The sequence below is a fragment of the Festucalex cinctus genome, chromosome 21 (assembly GCF_051991245.1).
Source record: "Festucalex cinctus isolate MCC-2025b chromosome 21, RoL_Fcin_1.0, whole genome shotgun sequence".
Taxonomy (NCBI): domain Eukaryota; kingdom Metazoa; phylum Chordata; class Actinopteri; order Syngnathiformes; family Syngnathidae; genus Festucalex; species Festucalex cinctus.
The window spans coordinates 10,391,927-10,405,954 of record NC_135431.1 but is presented as its reverse complement, the minus strand read 5'-3'; the positions used below and the strand labels follow the sequence as shown (position 1 = coordinate 10,405,954).

Here is a 14,028-nt window from a genome sequence, read left to right as displayed (position 1 = left end):
TCGTTTAATTGTCTCCTGACTGAAAATCGCAACTCATAATGGCGCTCATAATTGCATCCCTGTTTTAAAGAGGTTTGAGAAAAAGCAAGCAAGTAGGAGGTTCGAGGTACACGAGGTCCGACCTTGTGTGGCAGGCTCTTTTTTTTTTTTTTTTTTTTTTGGGAAATCTTTACAACTTAACATCTCTGCTTGGAGTTTTTCCTGTTACATCATGCTCAAATACTGGACTGCAGGTTAGGTGATGTTTACACAACAACGTTTCTAACTGAAAATGGTGTCATGTTGGCCGTTTCGTTTAGGCAACAACTGCATGGTGGAGCCTGAAAACACAAACATTTTCAAACGTTTATGAAAAATCATTATCATTGCGTCTAAATGCCGAAAATAGTCATTTGAAAACTGTGTTAGTCTGAATATTTCGATACACAGTGCTGTATGAAAATGGACCTGAAAGTGGATGTTTTATTCCTAAAACATTAATAATATTGTAAGCCATTTATTTAGAACATTATGCACAGTTTGAACACAAACGCCGCAATTAAATACCGTATGGAAAATGAAAAGACTTAACAGATTCACTGCCAGCCCAGCAAAAATGCATTGCATCATTTGACGTCTTTTTCCGTCAAAGGCAGTGAATGAGTTAAAGGATTCAGTTAGTGTATAGCATATAGATAAAAATGGTGCCTAAAAAATAGTTCTTAAAAATTAAATGTAAATGTACTAAAAAAAAAGTTGGTGCTTAGGCAGTAATTATTTTCCATACCTCTCAAGGGAGCAGAGGTGGCGTTAGTGATACTACTACTAGAGTGGTCAGTCATTGACCAATAATGTATATCTGTTAAAAAAAAATAAAAAAAATCACGTGTGGTTTTAGGGCCAAAACTAGCAATATATTTTATATTTCTTAAAAAAGGGACTTCGCCAACTTCTGGCCTGGCATGGATATTACAGCATTTTTTTAATAATTTTTATATCTGTCAATGGAATTGGGTTATCGAAATGACAATAGCTGGACTAACACAAAGTGAAAACTTCTGCTGTGGTCTGACGAGTCCACTCTTCAAATTGTTTGTGCTTTGTGTCCTGTGGACCAAAGAGGGTTAACTTGCATATCTATGAATGCCTCAAAAAATGCTGAAAGTTGGATCCTAATTTTGGAGCAACAAATGCTGCCATCCAAATCTTTTTCTGGGACGTCCCTGCTTATTTCAGCAAGACGGAGCCAAGCCACATTCTGCAAATCTTGTAACAGCCTTAGACGGGCCTGCCAGCAATCCAGATCTGGAAATGACACTTTGAGAACCGTCTTCAAAAGATCACATTTTTATTCTCCAACAACTGTAAAAACAACAAGTAGCCCCTTAAACTCAGGTGCATAATTAATATGGAAAGGTACAGGACGAGTAATTGCCTTGTGGTCTAACCACACGTCTGCTCTGTAAACAAAAACAGTGGAGTTCAGCCTCTGGCAAGCGGGTGTCATGGCTCGCGATATGCCACCGGCATTGTGTCACACTAGTTTGAGACGGCGTTACATAATCGCGAATAACAAAGCTGCATGAAAACGAATGCTATTAACTCATTCACTCCCAACCATTTTCACTTAAGTGTTTTCCTGGATTTTGACTGATTTTTCAAGGCCCGTGAAATATTATGTTCTATAGCTATAAAAATATGGAACATACCAATAGAGAGATTAGAGTCTCTTCTATTATCAGGGGTAAAAGTATATTCCTATCTGTTTCCACTGTGCAGCAATTAGCAATAGAACATGGCTAAGTTTCATCGTTTTTCACAATTCTGCTTAGAACTGTGGGAAAACTGTGGGAGTTTTAACATGGCCTGGTTGATCTCTTATACTCTGCTGCCACTCAACCATTTTCTGCAGTAGAGAGAATGCATAAAAGCCTTCGCTATGCTCTGGCATAAAAAAAAAAAAAATTATAAATACGTCTTTGGGACACTTAAGACATTTAAAATATGACGTATTTATACGTTTTTGGGAGCTAATGAGTTAAAAGGCCCGTCGCGAGGTCTTCATACTTCACACTTCCCGACTGCAAAATGTCGGAGGTTGAACTCCCTTCCAAGGCCAACATCATTGGGAAGGTGTGGAATTTGTCGAGGTGGTAACTCGCAGCCTTCACATAGAAGCGCTAACCGAAAGCCTGCGGACGATTGCAGGCTATCAATCACAACTTTTCTTTTATCTACTTGAAGCTAACAGGAAAAACAGAAACACTCTGCGGTCCGCACATCCGAGGTCAATCCCCGCGCGACCTCCGAGCCACGCTCGGAGGTCCAGCAGACGCGGAGGTGAGCGAGGAAGAAAGCGACGCGCGCATGAGCAAAACGTAAACGTTTACGTTTGCGCGTGTGAGCGGGGACGGGACGGGAGCGTACCTCCCACAACATGGCCGCAGTAGATCAATCACGCCGATATCAGACGGTCATGGGAGGAATGTCAACAGCGCTCACCTCTGACCCCACGTGTGAAGGCGTTACAGTGCAGCGCTTCCCCCCCCGCTACTCCTCGCCGTGACCTCAACGCAGCCTCGCACTAATGGAGATTTTATGGGTGGAGTTGTACTTTATAGAGACCGTCGGGCTGACTGGACAGCTCTGCGAGCCAGATGTGCAAAATAAGCCAATTACACGGGGACGGAAAAAAAAACGCCGGGTCGGTTTGCACAAGCACATGCGCGGATATGTCCATTAAGTTAAGCTGCTTTTCCACAGCACGATACCAACCCTTGCTCACCTTTTGCAGTTTGTTAGGCCCTTAGTAGGAAGATGAGCGGGAAGAATTGGTTGCAGCTCAACAACTCACCTTGAGCCGTTGAATGTTCCTTCTTTGGTTTAGAATGGAAGAAGGATCCGTAGGCCACATCTGGCTCACGATGGAGTTTTTCATGGGGGCTGTCAAAGTTTGCCACCAGATTTCTGTTCAAATGTAGCCATTAACTCATTCACTACCAGCCATTTCCACTGACCAGCTGTTTTACTGGATTTTGACTGATTTTGCAAGGCCCGCAGAATATTGTGTTCTATTGCTATAAAAAAAATTAAGTCTTTTCTTTCATCCAAAAAAACCCCACCTATATTTGTATGTTTCCGTTTTGCAGCAATTAGCATTCGAATCTAGCTAAGTTTCATCCTTATTCACAATTCTGTTAAAACACCAGGAAAAAGATCTTGTTGCAACATGGCCCTGTTGGATCTCTTATACTCTGCTGCCACCTGCTGGCCGTTTTTTGTAATAACTACCATTGCTTTAAGCGACCTCTTCAAGTCAGAAGCTGCATCAAAGCCTTCTGTATGTTCCAGCATGGGAAAAAAAAAAAAACCATAAACATATAAATATGTGTTTGGGAGTGAAGGATGAAGTATTACAAAACGTATTGATGAGTTTTGGGGCTTCAATGAGTTAAAAAATACAAATGTAAACAGCTCTAGACAAACCGAAGATGAAACGCCGCTTTGCCTTGACATTTTCGCAGGATGCTACGAACGTAGCTGCTTCATTTGCGCCGCAACAGAAAATGTATTTTTAGTTAATCAGGGGGTTTTGTTCAAACTTTGGCTCATGCTAAATGCTATTGCTACATTTGTTTAATGTCCAACAGTTGTAAACACATAAATCCATCTTTCGACAAGCCTTCTCCTTTTTGGTTTGGTCCTGGCTGCAATAATATTTTTGCTAGTTGGAAAATCCCACTCCAATCTTTCTAAATTTCTTTTCTTATGTAATCATTTTAAAAAGCATTTGTATAACAACTAACGTATTAAGGGCAATCACAGACTTAAGTCTCATAACGTTTGCCTTTTCTTTTAATTGTAGAAAAATGATCCATGAACATTTTCTCTGTTTTGTTTTTAGCAAGATTCAAAACTATACAAACCTTGTGGAGTGTGACCAAGGAAGTACCGGTTAACTCATTTGCTCCCAATAACGTGTAAATACGTTTTTTTTTTATGTTGTAAGTGTCCCAAGGACGTATTTATACGTTTTTTGTTGTTGTTTTTAATGCTAGAGCATACAGAAGGCTTTGATGCAGCCTTTCAGCTGCAAAGAACGGTTGCAGAAATGGTAATTATTACACAAACGGCCAGCAGGTGGCAGCAGAGCAAAGGAGATCAACCAGGGCCATGTAGAAAAAAAAGCTCAATTACTTACAATTTTAAATAGATTTGTGAAAACTGATGAAACTTGGCTCTCTTCTAATGCTAATTGATGCAAAACAGAAACAGATAGAAACATACTTTTTTTTTCTTGATGAAAGAAGAGACTTTAATGTTTCTTTTGGTAGGTTCCATGTTTTTATAGCAATAGAACACAATATTCTGTGTGCCTTGCAAAATGCAGTAAAACAGCCGGGAGCGAACGGGACTGCTTCTGTGAAAATGGCTGGGAGCGAAAGAGTTAAATGTTGGAGCTGGGACTGGAGAGCTCAGGGATTTTCTACACTTTTGTATGACGCTACACAATTTGGTCGATTTTCAGCCTTTCTTGCGGCGTACGCTCTACTCACAGTCATTTATAATCAGCGCTTGAAAAGGCGACACAAAAACAAAAGGCTAGTGTGAGAAGTCTTATTTGATGTGAAAAAGGCGTGATTTTCCGGTGGAGATCGGACATAGTTGTGGAAGCTCGGAGCGATTGAGAGGGGGGGTGCTGTCATAAAGTGTGAGACAGTGAGAGGAATGATGAGGCAAGAAATACACCGAGTCGGAGCACAGAGAGATAAAAGGATGCAGAGGGAGAAGAGAGATCAAGTGTCAAGTCCACTGTGGTCCATTTTCTCCCGGAGACAGCTGCAGCCACAACTGACAAATCCAGAGGGGCCCCTTCCTCTATAGGCACCGGGGAAGCACCGGGAATTTTCCGACGTCTCGCCCCTCTGCTCCTGAGGGAACCCCTTGCCCCTTTCTTTAGTTAAATCGGCAAAAAAAAAAAAAAAAAGAGGAGGGGAGGGTCACGGCCAGTTCCACTTCCAGGCCTCTACTGATACTCCTGTCCCTGCACGGTTTGGCCCCCGGCAGGCCTGTCACATAAAAGGTAAACCCGGAGATCAAGGGAGCATGGAATTCTCTCACCCTCGCCACGTCTTCCTCCCGTATATCCCCTCGTAACGATTTGTATTTATGTGAGCGCGCTGGGCAGGGCAAGTGTGAACCGGACTGAGATGCCGTCACGCCGAGCATGCTAATATAGCCAAGTCATTAGGGCCGCATGTCGCTAACGTGTGCGGGGGTCTCGAGGCGGCTCAGTTCAAAGCTTCGCTGGTGCGGCCTGCTGCGCTCGTAAAAAAAAAAAGAAAGAAGTGAGTCGAATGAATGCGGCACCAGCGCCATCGAGAAAGAACAATCGGCAGGCAGGCTTGCGGATATTCGCGCGGCCATCAGGTAAGTATGTGGGGGAGAGGGGAGACACGGCGGTAGCATAGAGAAAGGTCGAAGGGGGTTTTGATGTCCGGGAATGCCGTGCAGCAGGGGAGCGCGTCGTAATTGAAGTTCAAGCCTGCGTTTGATACACGACATCTGTACCCCATTTCCCTCTTCTACCTAAATGTGCACCCTCACGTGTACAAGGACAATGAGCCCGCATGCTGCATACTTCCCTCCTTTTATCTCGTTTTCCCTGCTGTATAGCGCCTCTTTTCGGGATTTATTGACTTTGGCTGTTTTGCTCTGACCCCCCACACGCGCCTCTTAACCAGTCAATTATTCAATCGATGGACGGGGTTGTCGAATCTTAATTCGAGGGCATTTGCCCGACTTCCTTGTGTGTTCTGGGTTTACGTCAGTGGTGTCCAAACTACGGCCCGGGGGCCATTTGTGGCCCGCCGTCCACTTTTTAGTGGCCCGAGACGTGTGCTAAAAATGGCATTTGACTCTGTTCAAATCAAATAAAAACAAAAATGTTTGGAGATGGTCAAATTAAGAAGGGAGGGTGTCGAAAAACACAGGCGCGATTAAAGTTTATTTTAGTTAACTAACGAAAAAACTCAAATAAAATAAAAAATTTCGTTAACAAAATAAAATAAAAATGGAAGATGCTTTTTAAAAAAAGAAAACTAACTGAAACTACATTTTATGTTTACAAAACTAACTACAATAAAACAAACAAAATGAAAAATATTGCGCACAAGTAATACACATTAAAAATAAAAAAAATCAAACTAATACTGAAACTAAACTAAAACTAAGCATTTATTAAAGAACTAAAACTAATTTTAAAAAAAAAATAACAGAACCACCCTGAAAACTAATTAAAAATAACCAAATAAAAAAAAAAAAAACCCCTCAAAACTAAATAAAAACTAAATTGAAAAATTCCAAAACTATAATAACACTACTGCCATATTACAAATAAATTGGTTTATATACTGTAGCATTTTTCTAAATATGCAAAAGCCCAAATAAATTATTTGTACAATTATTATTACTAAACACAATTTCTCTTCATAACATTATGTGGCCCTTGCGTCCTTCTGATTTTCTGTATGTTTCTGCATCTCAATGGGATACAGAATTTAACAAAACAGGTCATCTCATCCTATAACAGTGAGCTGAGCTCACAAATGTCTTTAAGAAAATTCTGTCAGAGGTGCACGGAAATATTACCAGAAGAGCGCAAGCTGTTATCATCCGCTAGCGACTTTTCACAAGCTATCATCACAGCCTGGTGAAAAGCTTCGATAAATTGATTTCCTCTCCGCGACGTCTCTCCCCGCGTCGCGCCTCACACTCCCCTGGTGTCTTCACACCTCGCTGTCATCGGCGTTCTGTTCACGAGGAGTGGAAGCGTCAGTCAGGTCCACCGGGGCCCGGGTGCACGCTCAATGAAATATGGGAGCTGTCACATTAGGAAGTCCATTGAAGTTAATGAGGACCGGTGTTCTCGGAGCAACATCTGCAGCTGGTTACCAGCCAACACCAACAACACCCCAACCATCTTCAAGCCGGACACTTCTGTGAAGAAGACTGTGGCGGGGAACATGAGCAACTTATCGGGAAACTGGACCTCGGGTATTGAGTGGTGGCGGCCGGCAGTTGGCCACGAAGGGCTGGCAGTGGCTCGGGGGTCGCGACCTTTCGGTAATAGCGTCTGGGTGGTACATCGAGTAATAGATACTGCGTTGTTATCAGGGCTATCAGCTGGCTAAGCTGCAGTAAAACCACGGAAATCAGCTTATCCAACCCCACAAGCTCGAACCGCTTTTGATAGCGATCCGACAATGGAGATTCTTTATAGATGATATTTCCCTATGGTGTGCATTTCCTGAAGATCAACCAGTAAAGTATAATCCATTAGAAATACGACTGAAAATAGAGAATGGATTGTCTGTCTGGTAGAATCGGTTTCGAATTTGGTCAGCCAGTAAAGAGCAAAAACACTTTTTCTTTTCTTATTATTAAAGAGATGACATTGGTAAAACAGTATAAATACTATGGATGTAACGATATCCAAATATCACGATACGATATTATCAAGATATTGTTGATATTGTTGGCGATATTTAAAAAAGATCACAATTTTGTAAAAGAGAGCTCATACTAAAAAAAAAAAGCACAATATTGTGCCTTTGTACATAACAGCAATGCATATAAACCACCTATAATCTCTAATAACAATATTGAGACACTTAGTTGCTAATGCAAGCACACATTGATGGCTTCACAAGCAAATTAGATTCCTCTTCATCTGACAATTAGCATAGATTTTAAACATAGAAGGCCAAAACATCCCTAATGAAAATTAAATTGCACTAATAAACTAGCCACTAGAGGGTGCGAGAACCGCACAAATGGAAATCAACCTGACTTTTTTTTAACAAATGTGTTCCTTTTAAATATTGTGAACATGACGACGACGATATTGTGGCAGTTTTAATATCACGATATTTCCCTTAACATTACATATACAATAAATACTGATGAAACAAAACAGCAATGTGTGTTTCTCCCAGCTCGCTGCCCTTTGCGTAAGGTTCTGATAGAAAATGGGGGTTGAAGCTAGCCGGCAAATCTGCCGGCTTTGAGGCAGTGTGAAAGGCGTAACACTAGTGGAATGCTGGCAGTGGATATAAGAAGAGTCTAAAGTTGAAGCCCACTCGATACAATTTGTGCAATTTATCTGTGTGATTACTTTGTTACAGTAATCTGCATCCAGTTGTGTTTATCAACGGTAGTAATCGAAGACAAAAGTTGAGTTTTGTAAAGGCTGAGACACAACAGGGTCAAAAGTTTAATGACGGTGCACGCGCATTGTGTAGGAGATAGTAACACGGGTTGCGTATTGGCACGTCGACCAACGGTTGAGAGCCGGTCACAGCTCTTTACAAGATCACACTCACAACGTCGACCTCGTTCAAAGGGTGTCAATTCACCTCCGTCCACATGTTCATTTGCCAGTCTCACTCCTTTTGTTTTTAATTAGCTTGAAATTTCCAGATGGGGAAACGTGTAAGTGTCGACACACTGACACTACTAACGAAATGAATTACTCTCATTCTCTAATTCAATGAAGTACACAATGCAAACTTGATTCATTTTGAATACAGTTCATAGACACACATGATTATTTCAGGTACAGTCCAGCAAACGTAAAGTAATTTGTTACTGATCATCATGAGAAAGACAGTGAAGAACCGCTCACTTAACCTTTTCCAAATAAAAAAAATAACCACCCTGGTCAGCTGTCGCGATGGTTCGGTGGACCCGCTGAGACAATCCGATCATTTGTCACCGACAGTTGAGCTCGGGCAGCGTCACATCGCCGTGGCCCTGCCCGGGTCATCCATCTTCCAATGCGCATCCTAAGTGTGTGTCCGGTGTGTGTTTCACGCCATTTGTCAATAGTTCAGAGTGCATCGTCGCTCATTCGTCTTCTGCAAGTGTCCTAAGAGTGCATTCTTTGTGTCCACTCAGGTCATTAATGGCCGCCGTGTATAATGGATGAGTGTGACGAGTGGTCGTCTTCGCTTGACTGGACAATCGGACGCAATGAAGGTAAAACATTGTTTTCAAAATTTGCCACATCAATCCTCAAGAAAACGACAAAGAAAATATTGGGTTATCTCATGTATGAAGTATTTCTATGAACTTGATCAAAATCCGCTTTTGTTATTCGTATTGACGTTAGCCACCGAATCAACTCGAATGGGAACTCAATGCACGTCACAATCCAATTAGATCAAAATGGTAAATGCACTTTATATAGTGCTTTATCTTATGTTTACAAAAGCCATATTCACTTTTAACAGTCAAACATATCAGAGAGTCGTCATGGAAAGGTTAATAAATTACTTTATCCTCCAGGATGCACTGACCAGTGGCAGAACAAATGTTTTGTTTTTTTTCTCTTTGCTCCCATTTTAAATCCATCTAGTTTGCTACTAGCCTTATGCTAACTAGCGCTAAGCTAGTTCATCTCCCAGTTCCGCCGTTCAAGTTAGCAAACGCTCTTTCGTTTCTTGCTAGCATGGAGGTTAGCAAGGCGTAAGCCGGCCAAATAATTCAGTTGCTAGGATACCGTTAGCCTAACAATAGCTGTGTTAGCCATACCCGGCCAACAGCGAGGTGCTAGCTGGCCAAACATTCCCATAATTACTTCGGCATGTCCGCTCGAATGAACTACATATGTAGCTTTCACGCATGTTTACTTCTTTCGTAGATACGGCAGACGTTAGAGATAGGGATGTAATGATATCCAAACATCACGATACGATATGGTCACGATCCGAAAATTATCACGATATTGTTGGCAATATTTAAAAAAGATCACAATATTGTAAAAAAAGAAAGCTCATACTAAAAAAAAAGCACAATATTGTGCTTTTGTGCAAATCAGCAATACATATAAACCACTAGGGGTGTGAATTGCCTCGTACCTGACGGTTCGATTTGTATCACGATTCACAGGTCACGATTCGATTCGATACCGATTAATCCCGATACGAATTTATAAGTCGATTGTTGCGATTTTTTTTCATTCAAATTTAGAAAATACTAATCAGTAAGCTTGTAGAGTGTAAGATTTATATGAAAATGTATTATTTATTGATTTGAAATTTCAGTCTTATAGAGGTTGGAATCTGTTTCATGTTTGAACAGCATTAAAATAAAATATTAAGGCTTAATGTTCCGTTCATATAACATTCTTCCATGCTCAAGGTGTGAATCCTTAAAAAAAAAATAATAAAAAAAAAAAAAATCGATTCTGCCGATTATTGAATCGATTCGAGAATCGCGCGATGTAGTATCGCGATATATCACCGAATCGATTTTTTTTTAACACCCCTATAAACCACCTACAATCTCTAATAACAATATTGAGGCACTTACTTGCTAATGCAAGCACACATTGATCGCTTCACAAGCAAATTAGATTCCCCTTCATCTGACAATTAGCATAATTTTAAACATAGAAGGCCAAAACATCCCTAATGAAAATTAAATTGCACTAATAAACTAGCCACTAGAGGGTGCTAGAACTGCACAAATGGAAATCAACCTGACTTTTTTTTAACAGATGTGTTCCTTTTAAATATTGTGAACATGACGACGACGATATTGTGGCAGTTTTAATATCACAATATTGCCCTTATCGTGACATCCCTAGTTGGAGAGCAAAAATTTCTCTCTGGCGACAATATACAATGACACTTTGACTTGACTGGGAAAATTCTGATTTGTTGTTTGTTTTCAACGGCCTGCTCACTACTCGTTGCATTAAGATACATCGGAAACATTTACTCCAATTTGTACATAAAGAAGGTTAACCTCAGCAAACAGGGCTAACTATGTTGTCTCGGAAGACTTCAGATGATTCACTTCGGTGTTTAGTGGCCTTCTTGACCCGGGGTCATTGCAGCACAGAGTTCGCCCGGGTTTACTATCTGATCCGGTTCCCTCCCACTGTGACGAGATTCCACCAGACTGTTTGTCCAAACCTTTGAGTGCCCTCTCAGTCCTTCATATGGCGAACCTGTTCTTGAGACTTGACGGCGCGTACGCTTTCAAAAGCTCTGCGATTTGGCACGGAGGCAAAAGATTGCACCAATTTTTGCAGTAATGTGTCTGCTGAAAGTGTTCTAGTTTGATATGACACTTAAATCAGAAGAAGCCGTTAAGGGAAGCTGGAGCGTGTGAGTGCGTGTGATGGTCTTCTTTATGTGGTCCTGCAACAAATGCATTTTAGATGCAAACTGAGGATGTTAAAATTTGTGTTGAACAATTTAGTGAGACGTAAATATTTTGGGTTTAATGGTAAATGAGTAAATCAAATCAAATCTAAATGTTTGTTTCTCAAATCAGCTTTCTCCATTGATATGAATGGCAATGACTTTAATCCGTTCAAGCCTGCCGATATGAAAAAAAAATGGGGTGAATGTTTTTTTGTTTTGTTTTTAAGAAAAATCCGTAACATTGTACTTTGTAAAACACCATTAAATCAAATGTGAAAAATCAAGGAATTTATCAGGATTTAATGCTTTAATTCAGTACATTGTGGTGCTCCATCAGGTGTGCCTGCCTTGGCCACGAGGGGAAGTATAAACGAGTCTTTACAGAGAAACAGACACCACCGCTCTTGACGTGACTCAACGATCTGCAATATTAGTCGCAGAGGACAAAGAATGTATGCGCATTTTGCCACCATTTGTGTTGAAAAATATTTTGCTTTAAGACTTGTAACACTTTTATACTATCAAAGCTAATTGTTCATGTCATTATGTGTTAGCATTAAGCTAGCAAGGGAAAAAAAAATAGATTGTTTGAAATACACAACTTGTAATTCTCTTCATTTTATGTTTAATTTGACGAAACCTCAGCTGGGAATGTCAATGAACAGCTTGAGGCTCTTTTTGAGTAGTTCACTGCTAATTATAAAGTGCATTGAGTTCACTGCCAACAACCGAACAACGGAGACGGCATCTTGAAAGACTTGTAATTCGGGTCACCGCTGTCTTTTATTGCTTCGGCCTGAACATAAAATTAGCAAATAACAATAATAATAATGCAGAATGTGATTATCCGGGCGGATAATTAGTCAAATATTATCAGGTTTGACGTGTTGAGGTCAAGATAGGTGTGCAGGAAACGAATGTGCGTGCGCGTACAGTCATTAGCAAACGCCAGCCTTGTGTTCACAGTATGAGCCCGCTGCTTTCCCTTCACTCTCAGATAAATGAGGTTAATAAAGTGGAGCGTTTACAACCAGCATCCTCCCTCCCTCTTTGCTTTCGCCTTCATGCCTCCACATCCACCTCCCACCCGCTTTCATCTCTTTCTTCCTCTTTTCCTCACCTCTCTCTTTCTCTTTTTTTTATTACTGTCATCAGTGCAGGGCGAAAGCTTTGGGATTTCCTCTTTCCATTTCCCAGGACAGAGTTGCAATTACAGCTCAGGAGAGAGGAGGACCAGCTGTGCAGGGAAAAGCGAGGACCCTAAGATTAGGGCGCCCCCCAGAGGAACTCGAGCCGCACTGCACCGATATATCGCGCCGGGATCAAAGCAGACGGACTCGTTTTCGTGCCCTGACAAGGTCACGATGACCAAACAGAAGCAACCCGGTGTGCCGTGTTACGAGCCGTCCCGAGCGTGACAAGCCACGTAAAAAACACACAAGCTTGTGGCGGCGAACTTGCTGTGATACCCAGGAAATGTGAAGAATGCGTTGAACAACCTTGGTGCCGTTATCTTGAGCAACGCGCCGAAAAGGCGCGAATTATGATTGGACCCGAACAAGTAGAGGACACATTCAGACAGCTGCCACTTGTGCAGGAATGTTGTTAGGGCTGGGCAGAGATGTTTTGCATAATGGCACAATGTCAATAAGTTGTCAAGCAGACGCACACCACTGACTCATTTTCTCCTCAGACTGCAATACTTGCTGCCTCGGGCGTAAAATTCTGCGTCAAAAAATAAACGTTCCAGCTTAGTTGTTCATTTCCCCGTTGTTGCGCACTGCATAGTACAACGTTTGTTTGTGTGAGGACACTTAATATAGAAATAACGGGATTACTCGCCAGACAAAGACTTTAAGAATTACTTTTGCCCCAGGTCCAGTCACGGTTCTCCTTCAGTCATGTGACCAAGGGCCACTCTGGCACACTTTAGAACGCGACCCAAAATTCGTTTTTTTAGCACACGTCACCAGTCGTGTTTGTCTCAGTCAGTCAGAAGCCTGCAGCAGGTACAGGCCGGTGTTCCAAAAAGGATTTGAGGAACGATGTGTTCTGGGCCAAAAAAAATTAATGTTTCATCATGTTAAACAAATTGTTTTTGTGGGGTTTTCTTGTATCAAAAGCACTGTATTGCAATCAGTCTGGGAAAAAAATAGGTATCGACCATCCCTAGAATTGGTTATGTTGTTAGACTACCAAATCATGTCAAATTCTTAGTGTACTTTGAGCAGACAACCAAACTTGATTTATTATTATTATTATTATTTTTAATACAGAGATAGTGAAATATTGTCGTGATATTAAGATATCGTAATTCAGGTGACATCCAAAGTCAGATCATCACAAAAACATAGCTAAATGTTTCTTTGAATGAAACCGGATCTCAGCTGACTTTGGGTGAAAGTTGGGATACATATGTTGCATTCAATGAAAATTAATTCTAGGAATATTTCAAAAGGTAATGTAAGGAATGATGTTGAATAGGAATGGATGGATGGATGGGATTTTTTTTTGTGGGATGTGAACATTATTGGCAAGTTGAAAATTGTTCCAACGGTAAATTGAATGAGCTGTCCCATTAGGAATGAATGGAGATATTTTTTGGGGGCAGAAAATGTTGAATTTTGGGAAAACTATACATTTTTGGAATGAGAAAAGTAATAGCATACATGGCGTGAATGTTTGGAATATGATGAAACTGGAATAATGAGAGTTGGATGAACTATGTCGAAGTAGATCCATATCAAAGTAATGAGGCATATCAAAAATAACGGGCGGAAGTGTTTTAGTATTTACACAATTAGATTTTGCAGGTGCACAAAACGAAGCGTCC

The 14,028-nt window shown here is 41.0% G+C and overlaps 1 protein-coding gene across 5 annotated transcripts in view; it reads left to right on the top strand.

Annotated features, from left to right (window-relative positions):
* eva1aa (eva-1 homolog A, regulator of programmed cell death a) overlaps positions 1-14,028 on the top strand; it is a 282,265-nt gene that overhangs the window by 198,411 nt on the left and 69,826 nt on the right. For all 5 annotated transcript variants that reach the window (XM_077511030.1, XM_077511023.1, XM_077511024.1 and 2 more), the window contains one exon: positions 8,938-9,018. The gene's annotated coding sequence lies outside the window, so the exon portion shown is untranslated. The remainder of the gene's footprint in view (positions 1-8,937; positions 9,019-14,028) is intronic.